The sequence below is a fragment of the Hylobates moloch genome, unplaced genomic scaffold (genome assembly GCF_009828535.3).
Source record: "Hylobates moloch isolate HMO894 unplaced genomic scaffold, HMol_V3 SCAFFOLD_3, whole genome shotgun sequence".
Taxonomy (NCBI): domain Eukaryota; kingdom Metazoa; phylum Chordata; class Mammalia; order Primates; family Hylobatidae; genus Hylobates; species Hylobates moloch.
In genome coordinates this window covers 111,720,833-111,741,338 of record NW_026652278.1, presented here as the reverse complement: position 1 = coordinate 111,741,338, position 20,506 = coordinate 111,720,833, and the positions used below count along the sequence as shown (strand labels likewise).

At 39.1% G+C, this 20,506-nt stretch overlaps 1 long non-coding RNA gene across 1 annotated transcript in view; it reads left to right on the top strand.

Moving 5' to 3' along the window:
* LOC131382995 (uncharacterized) overlaps nucleotides 1-15,604 on the top strand; it is a 40,916-nt gene extending 25,312 nt beyond the window's left edge. Inside the window, exon 4 of the long non-coding RNA XR_009212643.1 lies at nucleotides 15,344-15,604. This is a non-coding gene — a long non-coding RNA (uncharacterized LOC131382995). The remainder of the gene's footprint in view (nucleotides 1-15,343) is intronic.
* The last annotated feature ends 4,902 nt before the right edge of the window (nucleotides 15,605-20,506 follow it).

Genomic DNA, 20,506 nt, shown 5'->3' with positions numbered 1-20,506 from the left:
AAAATGAGAAACAATACTCCAGAGATTAAGGCCCCAAAAGAGAGATGCAGATTTTTCCAAAGTTTGATGCTATAAAAGCAATTTATGTCAGAACATGTTAACAACTTTAAAGCAGATATTAGACAACTGTGCTCTCTAAAGATTTTGACTACCCTGCTTCATAAAACTGTTCATCTGCTTAATTGTTAAGTCCTTTCTCAGAAAGTTTCAGAGTCTCACCACGTGACATGGCTCCCTTCACCAACCTCAGATTACAATGAACATATTCAGTTGAACATTTCACCTAGCAGCATTTTTCCATTTTAATGGTATAAGCCATACTCTTGGTGTTTCTCCTAACCCAACTGAAGTGGCCTGTATAGATATTTTTCTAGAGGAAAAGTTCCTTTCCAAAAGGAACTCTGATGCTAATTCTTTTGTTTTTAAAGATGGGAAGATAATGTTTACCACTAAAATAGCAATAATTTTGTTAAATTTAATTAATTTTGAAAAGTTATCATAAACAACAAATGTTAATCAGGGAGATAAATAGAGACTTAAGGTGGGAAATACGTTCATTCCATAAAACCCTTTATTCAACATTTATTTAATAAACATTTACTGAGTGCTATGTGCAATGATCTGTAGTAAATGAACAGTGAAGGACCAAACAGACATGGACTCTTGAAGTTATAGCCCAAAAGGGATGACTGGTCATTTTTTTAAAGTCTACATACACAGAGCTTGCAAGAGCTGATGTGAAGAAAATAGGTGAGTACAATGGCAAACTGGAATAAGTGGCATCTGCTTGGAGAAGATAGAAAAACTGCCTGTAAAGAGGTGCTATTTCCAGCACTTTGGGAGGCCAAGGCAGGCGGATCATGAGGTGAGGAGATCGAGACCATCCTGGCTAACACAGTGAAACCCCGTCTCTACTAAAAAATACAAAAAATTAGCCAGGTGTGGTGGCGGGCGCCTGTAGTCCCACCTACTCGGGAGGCTGAGGCAGGAGAATGACGTGAACCCAGGAGGTGGAGCTTGCAGTGAGCCGAGATCACACCACTGCACTCCAGCCTGGGCAACAGAGCAAGACTCTGTCTCAAAAAAAAAAAAAAAAAGAAAAAGCCAGGGCTGATATTTGGGCCAAGCCCTATAGAATGGGAGGACAGTGTCCACCTGAAGACTCATGTCAGAGTGTCACTGGCAGGACAAGTCTCTGAGGAGGGAAAGGAGAAGCTGAAAGGAAGCCAGTGAGGCTGGCCACAACCACCCCAGACAAACACAGATCTTCTCTCTGTGTTACAAAGAGTGTTACAAAGTCCACCCTTTGTAACAATGAGCAGCAACCTTCACCTGGAGAAAAGGGTGCTGAACCACTCACACTCCTACGGCTCCATGTGGAGCCCCCTTCCTCCTACTCTCTCTTAAGCAGGGGCTCCTTTGAAATGGAAGCCTTAAATACTGTGTTGTGGTGACACTGAAGGAAACATCCATCGAGCCCTCAGGACATGTCAGGGAATGTAAATACTGATCCATCTGCAACTCATTTGCTGACCCTTTAGAAAGTAGACCAACAGACAAACTTTCGACTGATGGCTAGTTTTTTGTTTTGTTTTGTTTTTAAATCTTGCTTATTGGTAACAGAGTCATCAAAACTGCTATGTTTGGGCAGGGGCCTGTGGCAGTTACTTGATGAAATGCAGCAATTGACATTAAGAATCAAAACACCATATAAAAGCCTTTAGAAAAACACATATGGACATGATGGTCAATAGTTGTCCAAAAAAGATGATATTGCTTATTCGTAAGTTAATATCAGTCTGGGTTGGATTTAGAGAATTTCAAAACCCTTTCTATTCCAACCAATGTATGACATATATACTAAACATTGCTGTAGCATCTGTGCCCTATAAACTACTTCTTTGGTATCACAAGTGAAGGTAGATAATAGATATATGAAACAATTCTCAGAGTCCATTTAACTTTTCTTTTTTAACTAGAGACAGTTACTTGTAGTCTTACCAAAATATGTTAACACAAACCAGCAGAGAAAAGTAGATAAACCATAATGATAATTACAACTGAATTTATCCATCACAATAATTCTAATGATAATTGCTAATCTTGGTGCTAATTCACCCAATGAGAAGAGTCCACCAAGGCTGTGCCACTTCAGGATATAACACCTGATATCAAACCTGGGGACTGAGAAGGATCTCAAAATGCATTTGAGAAGTAGAAATCAGGAAATTGTTACTTCTCTTTCTAGTCAAGTCCTCAACATCCAAGTCAAGTTTTATCTTTGAATGTGAGGTGGGAGAGCATATATTTTTCTGAAAAGCTTATTAATTTCCATGATTTTCTCTGCGTGTTCTTATCTGTAAAATGGGAAGAGTTAACACATGAAAAGTAGAGCCTGCCTGTGAATGAGCATATCCGCTGACAGATGACATTCTTCCAGCCACTGTTTTTCACCCTGCTTACTAATATTATTATTATCATTTACAACAAGTATTTCTGTCTATGATGGTTTTGAAAGGACTCTTACATAGTGTCCCTTAATAAAAAGAAACCCATAACCTAAAACAATGACCCTATTCACATGGCATTTTAGCCAAGAGCCTAAAAGGTCATGTAGGAGATCGGTCAGTGTGGTGGGAGAAATTATAGGGAAAGGGTGCAAACCTTCTGAAAGGTCAGAAGGCTCTGCATAGCTTTGGGGAAGAATAAGCTGAAGGCAGCTGTTCTCTTACCCTGAGGCAGAGGGCAAGGATTAGGTACAAGGAATGTAGGGGAATTTAGGTACAAGGAAGTAGGTACAGGGGGAATTTAGGTACGAGGAACTGTAGGGAAAACAGGCTTCTTTACTTATGTTAACCAGGAACCGACGTTTGGTAATTATTTATTTCAGGTGCTTTAAATTATGCCTAATCCCTAGGATGACACGAAGCAAAGTCACCCTTGCTTTCAGGATTACAGAAAATCAAGAATTACAGTAACTTGTAAAAGGCTCAAGCTTTTATGTAATTAAGCTAGGGTTCAAGTTCAGGCCTCACTCACTCTTAAAGCTGTGCTTTCTCCAGCTCAACAAGCACTGTCATAAGTAGTTGCCTCCTTACTTTTTCTTAATTGTGCCCTTCCTTTCCCAGACTTTATCATGGCCAAGTTCAAGCCCTTATCATGCCTCATTGAAGCATTAAAAATGGTTCCAGATTTGCCCCCTTCAAATACACCCTACACACTGCCACCAGAGTTATATAACAGCAATGCAAATTTAACTGTGACTGCTTTTCTTATGTCAACAAATCACTTCAATTACATGCCAAGCTTTCATCCCAGCCTGTGAAGCCTCCATGACATCTGCCTGAACTTCGAGAAACCCACATCTCATGTTTTAATTTCTGGTAATACGAAACTATATTTGGTTCCCCAGGCACACCCTATTATTCATTCTGCACTGCATTTTTTGCTCTCTTTTAGTGGAATAAAAGAGAATTTTAGACACGAACACATGTGACCAGGTTTGGGGTGGAGAAAAGGTGATGACTTCCGTGACTAAAAATCATCTCGGACACCTTTTCCTCCAGAAATGCTGGCCAACTCTTATTCCTCAAGCTGAATAAGAAGAATCTCTTTCAAACTCACAGCGCCCTGTGCCTACTTCTCTTATTATTATGAAATGTTCTATGCATATTTGTATTTCATTTAGCTTTGTTTCTCCAGTACTTGGTAATAATAGAAATTTGGTAAAAAAATTGTTGAAATAAACTGAACCAACTTGCCCAAGAATAACATCTAAGAAATAGAAGAATCTGTACTTAATCTATGTGGTTAAAGATTCAACTGCATAGTCCTTCTTGAAACATAATATGGGGCAGAAGAGCTAGATCATGCCCCTTCATAAACCTACAGTAATTGTCATCTTGGGAGCAAATAATAGAGAAATATTTGTAAACATGTTATAAACCATTAGTATCGATATGTTGTAGATCTCTGCTAATTTCTATTGTGGATCACTGTATTTCTGAAGTGTCTGAAATACAGCACCAAAGTTTGCATCTAAATGAAATATGTTCATACCAACAATGCCCTTTAGTAATCGTGTAATTACTGCATTGCCTGGTACTGTTTACAGACATTCAGTTATTAAATACAGATTTATATGCAAGGAAGGAAATCAGAATTTTTCTTGTTATGCTCTCTATTGAGAAGTAATTGAAGACTTAAATAGAAAACAAAGCATGAAAGACCTTCCACAAACCAAAAGTTAAACATACATTAAATGATCATTATCTTTTACCTTAAGAAAATTACGAAAATGGAGAATATTTTTTCTACTGCCTATAAGGGGTGAACATATATATTAAATATTAAAAGAAAAAATTTCAAATCAACTCCTTGAGACTGATATTGTCTCCTCGTTGAATTTCAAATTAAAATAATTTCCCCTATTGAAAGAAATGCCTCCCTTTCTTTCACTGGATCCCTTCTTTCATTTGCCTCTTTGATGTGAGTGTCTCTTGGATGCCAAAGAGACTTTGGCTCTTTTAATCTCTTTTGAATTCTGTAGATTTCATCAAGGAACTTCACTTCAGTTAACACTCAGAACCAGATTACTACCAAGTTCATGACTTCGACCCATTTGTCTCTTCTGTCCTCCATTCTTTTACAAAGATCTCGTGGACATTTGCAGGTGGCTATACAGGAATTACCTTAACCTCAGCATATCTGATGAACCTGGTCATCTTCTGCACAAAACTTAGTCCTTAAATACACATTCCTTATTCCGGTAAATCACACCACCCAGTTTGCAACTAGTTTTCCCCTGCTCTCTCCCCTACATCCAGTTTTTACCTAGTCATGTTGATTGTTCTTCCTAAACATCTCTTAATCTGGCTCCTCCTCTTGTGAGGAGGAGCTTTAGTACTTTAATGCTTTAGTACTCTATGTTTTTAGGTTATTCTTTGGTGCTTTCAAATACTAGAGAATAATATTGAGAAGAATAGGAAAACTTTCCTGTCATTTAAATATGCAGAAAATATTATTTTTAGGCATTTAACAATGGTTACTGATGCTCTTTCTGCTATTTCCTTAATGAACTTCCTTCTGGAAGTTCAAAAAAGAATTTTTTTGAAATAGGAGACAAAAGAAGTCTGGGCACAGTGGCTCACGCCTGTAATTCCAGCACTTTGAGAGGCTGAGAGGGGATGATTGCTTGAGCCCAGGAGTCTGAGGCCAGCCTGGGCAGCATAGCGAAACCCCATCTCTATAAAAAATACAAAAGTTAGCTAGACATGGTGGTGTGTGTCTGTAGTACCAGCTACTTGGAAGAATCCCTTGGGTCTGGAGGTAGAGGTTGCAGTGAGCCAAGATTGTGCCGCTACACTCCAGCCTGGGTAACAGAGCAAGAACTTGTCTCAGAGCAAGACCTTGTCAAACAAACAAAAAAAAAAACACCAAAAGAAGGAAAGAAGCAACATTGCTAAATTAAAATTTATACCTTTATACATACCTGAATTCGCCACATTCTTAAGTGGCAAAAATATCATTTCTACCTCTAGGCGTTATCCTTAACAAAAGTATGTATGAAGCTGGGAGAGCCTAAAAGCGCTCTAGGTTCATGGTGCTATGATTAATCACTGGGAAAGGCTTCCCCTTCCTTGGGCACCCAGATTTGTTTAGCCTTCAGGGTAATGCACCTTAGTAAGTTATAAAATGAATGAGGAATTTGCATATCCTTTATAAAGTGGTACTTGGGCTTTTGTGAATATAAGCTTGTTTTCTGGCAGAACAATTTTGTAGAAAAGCTACATATGGAAGTAAAGTGTCAGAAAATTGATTCCCTTAAGACTTTTCATGTTTAGGTATCTTGCAAAATGTTCACATCCTCCCAGGTTGGCGCCACTACTCTATGCTATATTGTACCTCTCAAGATTGGGAAGGATGCTAAAAGCTTATGAAAATTATCAGTTAGTAAGTTACTGATTTACAAAAGCTCAAAAGTGCCTCAGTAAAATAATAAAATCTAGTCTTATTGTCATGATTAGAAAAAAGACATAAGGAAGATAATATGACTTAACCCAAGAAAGAGTAATAGCATTAGACAATTTCATATCATCCTACCATTTTTCTTAGGATTGAAGTTCTTTTGGTCCTCCATTGCTGCCCCACTTGCTCTTTCCAGGTATCCATGTACTAATGTATTTCATTTGCTGCAGCAACATACATTCCTTTAGGAACTTCCCTGGGTAGAGTGGAATCGGATTCTGCTACAGTGATCTTTTCTGGGATATTTTCTCAACCTCCCACCCCAGGCTGAGCTCACAAAACCTAAATGTAGTGGCAGTTGTAGAGTCCTCTTACTGTTTCTTTTACTACACGGTGAGAAAATGCATTAGAGAATAACAAAGAAAACTTATCTTTTTGTCACCTTGAAGTTTTGAAGTCCAACTATATTCAAAGCACTATGGAAACCTTGCATAATGATTGGTTCTTTAAAACATAGTTGGATTTTAGCCTATTTGCTTTTATTGTATTGAAGAACTATTCAGCATTAGGTTGGCATGTTTCAGAGGTTCCAAATATAATTGTATAATGTTTAGTGGTAGACTCAACATTCAAAAAATCCTAAATTTGCAACTAAGATATATTGTAATTGTGTTCCACTCAAAAAAAACAAACAAAAAAACCCCCCCAAAAACCCTTAATACCTAATTAGGATACCTTGCCACCAGGTGGCAGGGGAATGCCTTCATTTCATGAACTGAACGACTTGGTAAAAACTATTGTTGCTATTTATTTCATTTATTTGCTTTTTATTGAAATCTAGGATCAATTGGAGACCAGTATTAGCGAGGTGGTAATCATTAACAATTTTAATCATTGATCGATATAAATTACTCTCCTGTATCATCATGACGTTTTGATGACATATCAACTATAGCATCAAACATCTTCTCTAGTTTACTGGTTGATAACTGATAGTCTCTGGGGGTCTTGAAGACCGTTTCAGAGGCTTCGTAAAGTCAACAATATTTTATCACTAATGCTAAGACATTTTTGCATTTTCATTCTCATTTTCTCATAAGTGTATGTACAGTAGAGTTTTGCAGAGGCTACAAGACATGGGATAAGATTATCATACTGACACTTAAAGGAATGTATTATTATTGTATACTTGTATTTTAAATTTTTTCAGTTTTAATTTCTAATGTGGTAAATATTGATAGATATAAGCTAAACAAACAAAAATTATTTAGGATCCCCAATAATTTTGAAGAGATTGAAGGAGTCCTGAGACCAAAATAATTTTAGAAGTACTTCTCTAAGCAGTTAGTTAACTCTGATTAAATGTATTCTCAGCAAACTAACACAGGAACAGAAACCAAACACTGCATGTTCTCACTCATAAGTGGGAGTTTAACAATGAGAACACGTGGACACATGGAGGGGAACATCACACACCGAGGCCTGTCAGGGGTGGGATCTAGGGGAGGGTTAGCATTAGGAGAAATACCTAACGTAGATGATGGGTTGATGGGTGCAAGAAACCACCATGGCACATGTATACCTATGTAACAAACGTGCACGTTCTGCACATGTATCTCAGAACTTAAAGTATAATTTTAAAAAGTGCATGTATTTTTCTATCTCTCCCAAGGATAGGAATTTTTATCAAATTTACCTTTGGATCCTATCCCATTGACAATTTAGCAGTGACCATGCATAATAGGTATTCAAAAAAGAAAGGTTTGTTTAAAAACAGTACTGCTAAGCTGAGAGATATTATTGGAATAAAACAGGTATTAATGGAGACTTTAAAAATAGGTATTTAAAGTTTCCTCATTAAAACTAAAAAACAAAATAATTAATTCTAATATACATCTTCAGGTAAAAACTTAAACCACGTGTAATTTAGTCCCTTTGAAATTAAAATGCAATAGCACTTTGCTGATGAATATTACCTTTATATTCTACAAATTTGTATCTCCTATGCAAACTTTTGTTTTTTAAGTTAGTATATTTGATAGGGTTTGGCTCTGTGTCCCCACCCAAATCTCATCTCAGATTGTAATCCCCACATATCAAGGGAAGGACCTGTAATCCCCAAGTGTCTAAGGAAAAGAGCTGCTTGGATCATGGGGGTGATTTCCCCCATACTGTTCTCATGATAGTGAGTGAGTTCTCATGAGACGTGATGGTTTTATAAGTATTTGAAAGTTCCTTCTCATGCTTCTCTCTCCTGTCACCATGTGAAGAAGGTTCTTGCTTCTCCTTCACCTTCTGCCATGATTGCAAGTTTCCTGAGGCCTCCCCAGCCATGTGGAATTGTGAGTCAATTAAACCTCTTTCCTAAATTACCCAGTCTCAGGTATTTATTTATAGCAGTGTGAAAATGGACTAATACAGGAAATTGGTACCAACATAGTGGGGCACTGCTATAAAAATAAGCTGAAAAGGTGGAAGAGACTTTGGAACTGGGTAATGAGCAGAGGTTGGAACAGTTTGGAGGGCTCAGAAGAAGACAGGAAGATGTGGGAAAGTTCGGAACTTCCTAGAGACTTGTTGAATGGTTTTGACCAAATATTGATAGTGATGTGGGCAATGAAGCCCAGATTGAGGTGGTCTCAAATGGAGTTAAGGAGCTTGTTGGGAACTGGAGTAAATGTGACTCTTGCTATGTTTTAGCAAAGAGACTGGTGACCATCTTCCCCTGCCCTAAAGATCTGTGGAACTTTGAACTTGAGAGAGATTATTTAGGGAATATGGCAGATGAAATTTCTAAGCATCAAAGCATCCAAGAGGTGACAGAACATAAAAGTTTGGAAAATTTGCAGCCTGACTGTGTGGTAGAAAAGAAAAACCCATTTTCTGGGGAGAAATTCAAGCTAGCTGCAGAAATTTGCATAAGCAACAAGGAGCCAAATGTTAATAGCCAAGACAATGGGAAAAATATCTTCAGAGCACATCTGAGACCTTCATGGCAGCCCCTCCCATCACCAGCCCAGGGGCCTAGGAGGGAAAAACTGTTCTGTGGGCTGGGCTCAAGGACCCACTGCCGTGTGCATGCTCATGATTTGGTGCCCTGTGTCCCAGCTGCTCCAGCTCCAGCTTAACAGGGGCAAATTACAGCTCGGGCTGTTGCTTCAGAGGGTGCAAGCTTCAAGCCTTGGCAGCCTCCATGTGGTGTTGGGTGTGCAGGTGCACAGAAGTCAAGAATAGAGGTTTGTAAACCTCTGCCTAGATTTCAGCGGATGTATGAAAATGCCTAAATGTCCAGACAGAAGTCTGTTACGGGGTGGAGCCCTCATAGAGAACCTCTGTTTGGGCAGTGCAGAAGGGAAATGTGGGGTTGGAGCTCTCACACAGAGTCCCAACTGGGGTACTGCCTAGTGGAGCTGTGAGAATTGGGCCACTGTCCTCCAGACCTCAGAGTGATAGATCCACTGACAGCTTGCACCATGCACCTGCAAAAGCCACAGACACTCAATACCAGCCCATGAGAGCAGCCGTGGGGCCTGAGCCCTGCAAAGCCACAGGGGCGGAGCTGCCCAAGGCTGTGGGAGCCACCCTTTGCATCAGCATGCCCTGGATGTGAGACATGAAGTCAAAGGAGATTATTTTGGAGCTTTAAGATTTAGTGAACCCAGGAGGCGGAGCTTGCAGTGAGCCGAAATCACGCCACTGCACTCCAGCCTGGGTGACAGAGCGAGACTCTGTCTCAAAAAAAAAAAAAAAAGATTTAATAACTGCCCTGTTGGATTTCAGACTTGCATGGGGCCTGTAGCCCCTTTGTTTTGGCCAATTTCTCCTATTTAGAATGGGAGCATTTATCCAATGCTTGCACCCTCATTGTATCTTGGAAGTAACTATTAATAACTTGCTTTTGATTTTACAGGCTCCTAGGTGGAAGGGACTTGTCTCAGATGAGACTTTAGACTTGGACTTTTGAGTTAATGCTGGAATGAGTTAAGACTTTGGGGGACTGTTGAGAAGACATGATAAGTTTTGAAATGCATAAAGGACATGAGATTTGAGAGAGGCCAGGGGCAGAATGAAATGGTTTGTCTCTGTGTCCCCATCTAAATGTCACCTCAAATTGTAATCTCCACCTGTTAAGGGAGAGACCTGTAATCCCCATGTGTTAAGGGAGGGAGAAAATTGGATCATGGTGACAGTTTCCCCCATGCTGTTCTTGGGATAGTGAGGGAGTTCTCACAAGATCTGATGGTTTTATAAGTGTTTGACAATTCCTCCTTCACACATGCTTCTCTTTCCTGTGGCCTTGTGAAGAATGTGCCTGTGGCCGGGCTCAGTGGCTCATGCCTGTAATCCCAGCACTATGGGAGGCTGAGGCAGGTGGATCACAAGGTCAGGAGATTGAGACCATCCTGGCTAACACGGTGAAACCCTGTCTCTACTAAAAATACGAAAAAAAAAAATTAGCCGGGTGTGGTAGTGGGCACCTGTAGTCCCAGCTACTGGGGAGGCTGAGGCAGGAGAATGGCATGAACCCGGGAGGCAGAGCTTGCAATGAGCCAAGATCGCACCACTGCACTCCAGCCTGGGTGACAGAACGAGACTCCATCTCAAAACAGAGCGAGACTCCATCTCAAAAAAAAAAGAAAGACTGTGCCTGCTTTCTCTTTGCATTACACAGTGATTTTAAGTTTCCTGAGGCCTCCCTAGCCATGCAGAACTCTGAGTCAATTAAACCTCTTTTCCTTTATAAATTACTCAGTCTCAGGTATTTCTTTATAGCAGTGTGAAAACAAAATAATACAATATTTTTCCATGGAGTATCATATTCTGAATACTGTTTTTTCCTTATAAAAGTTATAAAGTCTTTTATATTAGAAGCTATGAAAACTGAATAGGGAGTCATGCTTAATTATTCATTGAGGACATGAGAAGTGTTTAAAGCATCAGAAACACGGAGATATTTTTATAATGCAGTATCACGTGAAACTGGAAATTAATCACTGAAAACCTATTTATATAAGATATGAAGAACTGGCGTACAGAGAACAGCCTTTCAAACATAGGCAAGTGCAATTTGCTTTGAGAAAAGCTGTGATAAGAAGAAGCATACCCATAGAGGAAAAGTCTTTAGGCCCCTACAATCAAGAGAGGTTTGGGGGCTGACCTACCACTTCTGACTACTCTGGATACAAATTTTTATTGAAATTATCAGCTGGTTTCACTAAATTTCTGTATTTAAAGTACTTAAAGTAATTGTTTTCTTTGTATAATTTTGAACTAAAACATTGATAGTAGCTGAATTCAAGCTATGGAATGAGAAAAATATATAGTAAAGTTTTAATGAGTATAATTATTTATTGGGCCAAAACCTTAAAAATAATATTGTGTGATTCTGACATTTCCTTCAATGTTTTCAAACTAAGGAACAAATTATACTCTCGGGGGGCTAAGAAAATGTTTTAGAAATTAAATATTTTCTCTTTTTTATTAAACAGAGGTTTTATTGTGAACTGATTTCTGTATTCTGTATCTTTTGTATCTCATATGAGACTTGCTAGAATTTTTCCTCTCTTTTATCAGACTTGAAATCAACATCTAATATTCTTAGGTTCTCCAACTACAGTTGTTCTAAGTTTCTGCTTTATTTAAAGATTCTCCATAAACAATTCCTGCAGCTCTTGGATTTGTTCTTAGTTGTACAGAATGTAATGAGCTTTCCTCTCATCCAATGTGTGCTGTAAATTCGTGCTACAGCTGCTCATCATGTAAGAAATGGTGGCTCTATTTGTGTGGTACACAGCTTTCAGTTTCTCTTCCTGTTCTGCCTGCAGAGTCTCTGGTTTCTCTGTAAGGCATAATGCAGTTTTTCACTTTTTGGAGGTTTGTTTTGGGGGGTCCCCCATCTTTTTATTTGCTCCATACTGTACTTGGAAGGATTATATAGATCAACCCTTTTTTTTTGTTACAATTATCTCCCTGATTATTTAACTTAAAAAAGAATTTCCCTCACCAAACGTTATTAGAAATAAATTTTGATTACATGACATTCTCTTAGTCAATCAAAAATCCCCTCTGATCACTGAAACCATTTCATGTTCATTGTAGTGTGGACAATACTTATCCTTCTTTCATCCTGCCTCTTCACAGGACGGAATCCAAATTTCCCAAATGCACTTTGTTACATTTTTCAAACACACCCATCTTTCCAATGGCAACTTAAAGACCTTTTAAAGGAAACTTAACCCCTTTACTATTTCTACATCAAATAACAAAACCATAAAGAATATTTCCTAAAAATGGCTAGAGATTTTGTCATTTTAATTTCAAAACCTATGAAGCATTCTTCAATTGAAAGTATTGAGCACAATTGTTTCTTGAGGAAACACACTAAGTAGGCTGGTGTCAGGGTTCACAGTTGGACTCCTCCTAAGTCCATTAAATGTCTACTGCTTTTTTATCTGTGTCTGAAAAAGTGAAGACCTGGCACATTTATTCAGGTTATTAATGGGAAGCAAAATTCTATTATTGACAATAAAGAGAGATTTCAGATTATGTTCCTTGATCAAATGCTCTGTTTAATTGCTCTACTTCCCTTTTTATTTTTTGTATAAGAATAATCCTATAACAGGATACGTAAATAAACTCAAGGCTAGAGCTGAGGGTGGAAGGAGGGAAGAAATAAATAAATGAGAGAAGTGGGCTAAACCCAGATGGTCTTTACCTCTTCCATCCTTTCCAAACCATCTTGTTGAAGGGCAGTGAAGGTTAACTGAGACATCACCTTTCTTGAACTCCAATTTCTCTCCCCGATTTAGCCCCGAGCATGAGGAAACAACCCCTGTGTGTGATTTAGATGGGTGGCCTACTGCTAGGGCAGCCTATCCCAGCAGGGTCTCCCTGACAGCAGTAGTGTGATAGTGTGACAGAGTACTCCAGATGCACTGACAACCTGGAAAGCAGATGTCACTGATCTCTAATTGTGAATCACCCTCTTATACGTTATCAGCACATTATAAGGATTAACTGTTCAAATTCAAAGAGATAAGATGGAAAGACAATCCAAAAGGATAAAACAACAAGCCATACATGAATTAGCGTAGCTAATAAAGGCTGCTAACTTTATAATATGCATAATATGCATTTGGCTTTATAATATAGAGATTCTTTAAAGAGAAGAAAATAAACCATTCAAGGATGCCTTCTCTCACCACTCCTACCCAACACAGTATTGGAATTTCTGGCCAGGGCAATCTGGCAAGAGAAAGAAAGAAGGGCATTAAATTGGGAGAGAGGGAGTCAAATTATCCCTGTCTGCAGATGACATGATCCTATATCTAGAAAACCCCATAGTCTCAGCCCAAAAGCTTCTTAAGCTGATAAACTACTTCAGAAAAGTCTCAGGATACAAAATCAATGTGCAAAACAGCTAGCATTCCTACATACCAACAACAGTCAAGCCAAGAGCCAAATCAAGAATAAACTCCCATTCACAATTGCCACAAAAAGAAGAAAATACGCAGGAATACAACTAACAAGGAAGGTGAAAGATCTCTACAAAGAGAACTACAAACCACTGCTCAAAGAAATCAGAGATGACACAAATAAATGGAAAAATATTCCATGCTTATGGATAGGAAGAATCAATATCTTTAGAATAGCCATACTGCCCAAAGTAAATTATAGATTCAATGCTATTCCCATTAAACTACCACTGGCATTCTTCACAGAACTAGAAAAATCCTATATTAAAATTCACATGGAATCAAAAAGGAACGCAAATAGCCAAGGCAATTTTAAGCAAAAAGAACAAAGCTAGAGGTATCACACTATCTGACTTCAAACTATACTACAGGGCTATGGTAACCAAAACAAGATGATACTGGTACAAGAACAGACACATAGACCAATGGAACAGAATAGAGAACCCAGAAATAAGACCACACACCTACAACTACCTGATCTTCAACAAATCTGACAAAAACAAAGAATGGAGAAAGGATTCCCTAGTCAATAAATGGGGCTGAGATAACTGGCTAGCCATATGAAGAAGATTGAAACTGGATCTGTTTCTTACACCATATACAAAAATTAGCTCAAATGCATTAAAGACCTAAATGTAAAACTCAACACTATAAAAACCTTGGAAGACAACCTAGGCAATACCATTCAGGACAGAGACATGGGCAAATATTTGATGATGAAGACACCAAAAACAATTGCAACAAAAGCAAAAATTGACAAATGAGATCTAATTAAACTGGAGAGCTTCTGCGCAGCAAAATATATATATATATATCAACAGAGTAAACAGACAACCTACAGAATGGAAGACAATTTTTGCAAACTATGCATCTGACAAAGGTCTAATATCCAGCATCTATAAGGAATGTATAAGGAATTTATATATAGGTATATAAGAAACTTAAAACATTTTCAAGAAAAAAGCAAACAACCCCATAAAAAAGTGGGCAACGGACATAAACTGACACTTTTCAAAAGAAGACATACATGTGACCAATAAGCATATAAAAGAAAGCTCAACATCACTGATCGTTAGAGAAATGCAAATCAAAACCACAATGAGATACTATCTCGCACCAGTCAGATGGCTATTATTTAAAAAATCATAAACTAACAGATGCTGGCGAGGTTGTGGAGAAAAAGGAATGCTTATACACTGTTGGTGGGAGTGCAAATTAGTTCAGCCATTGTGGAAGACAGTGTGGCGATTTGTCACAAACCTAGAGGCAGAAATACCATTCAACTCAGCAATCCCATTACTGGGTATATACCCAAAGTCACATTATAAAGTCACATGCACATGTATGGTCATTGCAGCAGTATTCACAATAGCAAAGACATACAATCAACCTAAATGCCCATCAACGATAGACTGGATAAAGAAAACGTGGTACATATACACCATGGAATACTATGCCACCATAAGAAAGAACAATATCTTGGTTTTTGCAGGGACATGGATGGAGCTGGAGGCCATTATCCTTAGCAAATTAATGCAGGAACAGAAAACCAAATACCACATATTCTCACCTATAAGTGGCAGCTAAATGATGAGAAAACGCGGACGAATAGAGGGGAACAACACACACTGGGGCCTTTTGGAGGGTGGAGGGTGGAGGGTGGAAGGAGGAAGACGATCAAGAAAAACAACTAATGGGTACTAGACTTAATACCTGGGTGATGAAATAATCTACAAAACAAACCCCTATAACACGAGTTTACCTATGTAACAAACCTGCACTTGTATCCTTGAACTTAAAAGTTAAAAAAAAGGAATTTCATTTTTCATAATGGATTTTCTTTTCTAGCTTATGCTCATAGGCCATAAGCTGAGATTACATTTTTTTTTTATTGCTTTCAGCTTGCTGGCCTTGGACCCTTCTGCCTGTGTACTAATTTTATGGCACACTGAACTTCTGCTTCTTTACCAGCTTCTTCTCAAAGGAAGAAAACTGCAGCCCTGACACTTTCAAAATGAAAATAAGCAAATGAACAAACAAAATACCTCCTCCAGGACATGGAGGCAAAGCTTTTCTCTTAGAATTAAAGGCCCACATTTGTTCACAATGTGAACAATGCTGTTATTCTATCCGTGGGCTAGAAAAGTGGACTGAAGAAAACATTGGACAAGTGACTGTATGACAAGAAACAGAGCAGACAGATTGATTCTTAATTAGTACCTGTGTAGAGTCAAGACCCTCATGTATAATAGTAAGTATCTAAGCAAAGCCTTAGTAAGCATTAGGTGCTACTTAAAGCATATCAACTCATGATAGAGGTTTTTCTTATTGCAAATATATGAAAATGGGTATTATTTGCTATATAGCATGCGATATAGTTTGGATATTTATACCCCCACAAATCTCATGTTGAATTGTAATCTCCAGTGCTGGAGATGGGGCCTGGTGGAAGTTGTTTGGATCATGGGGGCAGATCCCGCATGCCTTGGTGCTGCCTTTGTGATGGTGAGTGAGTTCTCATGAGATCTGGTGATTTAAACGTGTATAGCACCTCCCTGCCACTCTCTTGCTCCTGCTTTCACCATGTGATGTGCCTGCTCCCCCTTCACCTTCTGTCACGACTCTAACCTTCCTGAAGCCTCCCTAGAAGCCAAGCAGTTGCCAGCAACATGCTTCCCATAAAGCCTGCAGAAATGTGAGACAATGAGACCTCTTTTCTTTATAACTTAAAAACAAAGAAAATGAACCACTTTATCAAAACAACATATTGTTGATGATGACAATGACAAATAGGATGATGATAATGGATGGTTAATATTATTTAGGTACTTTTTCTCACACAGATAAGGAACATTACTGTATTAGTCAGGGTTCTCTAGAGGGACAGAACTAATGGACTAGATATATGCATAAAGGTGAGTTTATTAAGCATTAACTCATGTGATCACAAGGTCCCACAATAGGCCATCTGCAGGCTGTGGAGCAAGGAGAGCCAGTCTGAGTTCCAAAACTGAAGAACTTGTAGTTCAGTGTTTGAGGGCAGGAAGCATCCAGCACAGGAGAAAGATGTAGGCTGGGAGGCTAGGTTTTTTGCCTGCTTATATTCTAGCCGCACTGGCAACTGACTAAATTATGCTCACCCAGATTAAGGGTGGATCTGCCTTTCAGAGCCCACTGACTCAAATGTTAATCTCCTTTGGTAACACCCTCACAGACACACCCAGGATCAATACTTTGTATCCTTCAATCCAATCAAGTTGACACTCAGTATTAACCATCACAATTACCTATGTCCACAAATATGGAACTTGTTTCATCTCTTTGTCTATTTCTAAATTCATGCATATATTCATTTATTTGTTTAAAGAAAAAAGTAAATTTTGTCTGAAACTATTTCATGTAATACTGGTGGAAGACATGGTACTCCTGGGTCAGAAATAAAAGCATTTTTTTCTCACCGGACAGCAAGCTGTATGTGCATCAGCTCCCCTGAGCAAGCCCACAGGAAAAATGTGAAGGAGGGTCTAGGAGGATGCTTGCCTGTGCTGTACGTTGTATTACAGGGAAAAAACAAAAACAAAAAAAAACAACTCTGGTCTTGGAGAACCTACCACTTTATAGCGAGAGATAAGCAAGTGTGCCTCTTTGTTCCAGGAGGAACATGACTTCATTTCTCAAGGTTGCTCTGGAAAATAAAATCCTAAGAAGTGTCTCAGGTGAAGAGTACTGATGGCCTTGTCAGAGGCATTTGAACCAGAGCAACTCCATTTTGAATAGGGGCTGGGTAAAACAGGGCTGAGACCTACTGGGCTGCATTCCCATATAGTTAAGACATTCTAAGTCACAGGATGAGATAGGAGGTCAGCACAAGATACAGGTCACAAAGACCTTGCTGATAAAACAGGTTGCAGTAAAGAAGCTGGCCAAAACCACCAAAACCAAGACGGCCATGAGAGTGACCTTTGGTTGTCCTCACTGCTACACTCCCACCAGCACCATGACCATTTCCAAATGCCATGGCAATGCGGGACATTACCTATATGGTCTAAAAAGGGTGGCATGAATAATCAACACTTTGTTTAGCATATCATCAATAAATAACCTTAAAAATGGGCAACCAGCAGCCCTCAGGGCTGCTCTGTCTATGGAGTAGTCATTCTTTATTCCTTTACTTTCCTAATAAACTTGCTTTTGATGTAGGAATTAAAAAGAAATTATTTAGGCCAATAGTAAGGAAAGGAAGTCCTCCGTAAGATTTCCCTTTTAGTAAAAAACAGCCCCCAAATTATTTCTTTTCTAACAAAAAGCAGCCTGTAAAATTGAGCTGCAAACATAGATGAGCAAGCGGGAAGCTTGCAGGGGTGAATGCCAGCAGCTAAAACAATAGGAAAATGGTACCTGGGGGCTAGGCATGTTCAACATAGTGGCTCCATCTTCCCTTTTCCTTCCAAACCATGCTTACAGTAAGGAGCAGGCAACATGCTGCTGGCCAGGCAAAGACTCCATTTGCATAATAGAAGATTAGGGTGGGGCAGCCATCTTCCTTGGGTGCTATGTAAATGTCACACCTGGTCCAACCAATCTTTGGTCCCTATGTAAATCAGACACTGCTTCCTTAAGCCAGTCTATAAAATCCGGTGCACTTGGCTATTCTCCTTTCTCTTTCTTTTTCCTATTAAACTTCTTTCCCTAAACCCACTCTTGTGTGTCTGCGTACTTGATTTCCTTGGAGTGAGGAGACAAACCTGAGTATTTACCCCAAACAATGCCACTTCACTTTCATTTTACTCTACAGACTCACCCTGAATTATTTCTTGTGTGAGACCCAAGAAGCCCCTCTTGGGGTCTGGATCAGGACCCCTTTCCAGTAACAGCCTTGCATTCTTGGCATACCTAAAAACATTTCCTACAAGCTCCCAATAATACCAGTGCTGCTGGTACATTGTCTATATTTTGAGTAGCAAGGAGCTAGGGTCGCAGTTAAAAAAAATAAGATCCAAGGTCCCATTCCAAACCCACTGAATCCAAGTCTCCAGAAGGAGGTCTGGATTATGTTACCAAACACCCCAGGTGAGTCTTTAAGAAATGATAAATATTTAAAAAATTAGTCTAGATAATAGTCATAATCTTGAACAGCTGAAAATAAGCAAAATTAATGTGATCACATTTTATCTTCCCATTAACTTACATGCAGTTCTAGACATATTTTATTTTATGATTCAGGCTTAACTCACAGTAACTTTCAAGTCCCAGCTGACAGCCTGTGAAGAGCAGCAAAATATGCCACTTTGTCAGAAGACTTCTTTTGAGCTGAAAGCAACTGAAAAAAAGCAGTTTACAAAAAGCCCTCTGTCCTCCGCCTGTTTGCCTAAAAGCGCAACATAAATTTGTAAAGTTGTCCCCCTTCCCTGTCTCCCAGGAGGACAGAAATTACTCACTAGAGATAAACTACACCCTTATCAGCCTGAAGACTGCACCAGCGAGATCTACATAACAAACCTTGCTAAAATTGGCCCTTATCTGCCATGAGTTTCCCCATATAATTGCCTTTCCACAACTTGCCACACCTAGAAACTCAGAGTCTTTACCCTTTGTCTTATCATGTCTCTAAACATTTATTGTTCTTTTATTAAGATGCTATATATGCCCAGAAGTTACTCATGCTGAGCACTCACTTGTGTAAATGTTATGCATATACCAATTGATATGGTTTGAATCTGTGTCCCCACCCAAATCTCATGTTGAATTGTAATAACCAGTATTGGAGGTGGGGCCTGGTGCGTGGGGCCTGGATCATGGGGGTGGTTTCTCATGGTTTAACACCATCCCCGTTGGTGCTGTGGTTGCAATAGTGAGTTCTCATGAGATCTGATTGTTTAAAAGTGTGTGGCACCTCCCCGCCCCCTTGCTCTCACTCTGACCACGTAAGATGCCTCACTTCCCCTGCCCTTCTCCATGATTGGAAACTTCCTCAGGCCTCCCCAGAAGTAGAAGCTGCTATGCTTCCTGTACAGCCTGCAGAACCATGAGTCAATTAAACCTCTTTTCTTTATAAATTACCCAGTCTCTGGTATTTCTTTATAAGAGTGCAGGAATTGACTAATACACTAATGAACTTCTGTTTTGTTTTTCTCCTGCTTGTCTGTCTTTTGCTAGTCCAATTTACAGGGCTCCCACTGAAGAACCCAGGATAAATAGAGAAAAAGGGTTGTTTCCCACCCTGCATTTGGAATGAGAGAAGTGAAGTTACTCGGGTAGGGTCATTCTGAATGGGGGCCAATATGGAAGCCAGAATAGCTGAGATCCAGCCCTGAAGAAAGTTGGTCAACATAAGATTCTGTGGAAGTCCTCAATAAAAAAAGAACGTAGACTCCAACAAGAGCCAAACTTATAGGAAACCATTCAGAAAGACATTCATTGTGGAAGCAGGAGGCAATGCTTAAAGGAACCTATTGGGTAAGCCAAACAAAAGCCAAGAGTAGCAGAAGGTGAGGAATAGACAGGGTTGGGGCCCAAGCTGTGACGTAGTTAGCAAGGCTCCAGAAACAGGAAGCCAGACACCAGCAGACGAGAAAACATTCCACTAAGGTCATTTTGTGTTATTGTTGTTTTAAGCCTCAATAACCTATCTCTCCCCAGAAAATAAGAATCTGCCAATAAAGGCTTAAATACCCCAACCTAGCAATGCTAAATAAATTAATGAAGCAAATACTTCTCTTCAAATATACATCAGCATTTCTAAATTATGTTTCATAGATTTTTAAGGAGTTGGGTTTCTTAAAACACATCACTGATTCATAATATTTAAAAGAATAGCATGATTAAAAGACAGGAGAAACAGAACAAGTTATTTAAACTGTATTTTAATTATTCTCATGATGTTTTTACCATGGTTCCCTAATGTCCCTTGCATATGATGTCTACCCCATTTTTTGGTCATCACAGACAGTAAGTTTAAAAAAAAATCAAGCCTTTAATCTAACAAGAAGCTGAAACAAATTTAAGACACTTTGAAGTCACTAGATGGAAACTCAAACATATGCCTAATCATCTGTGATGAACTT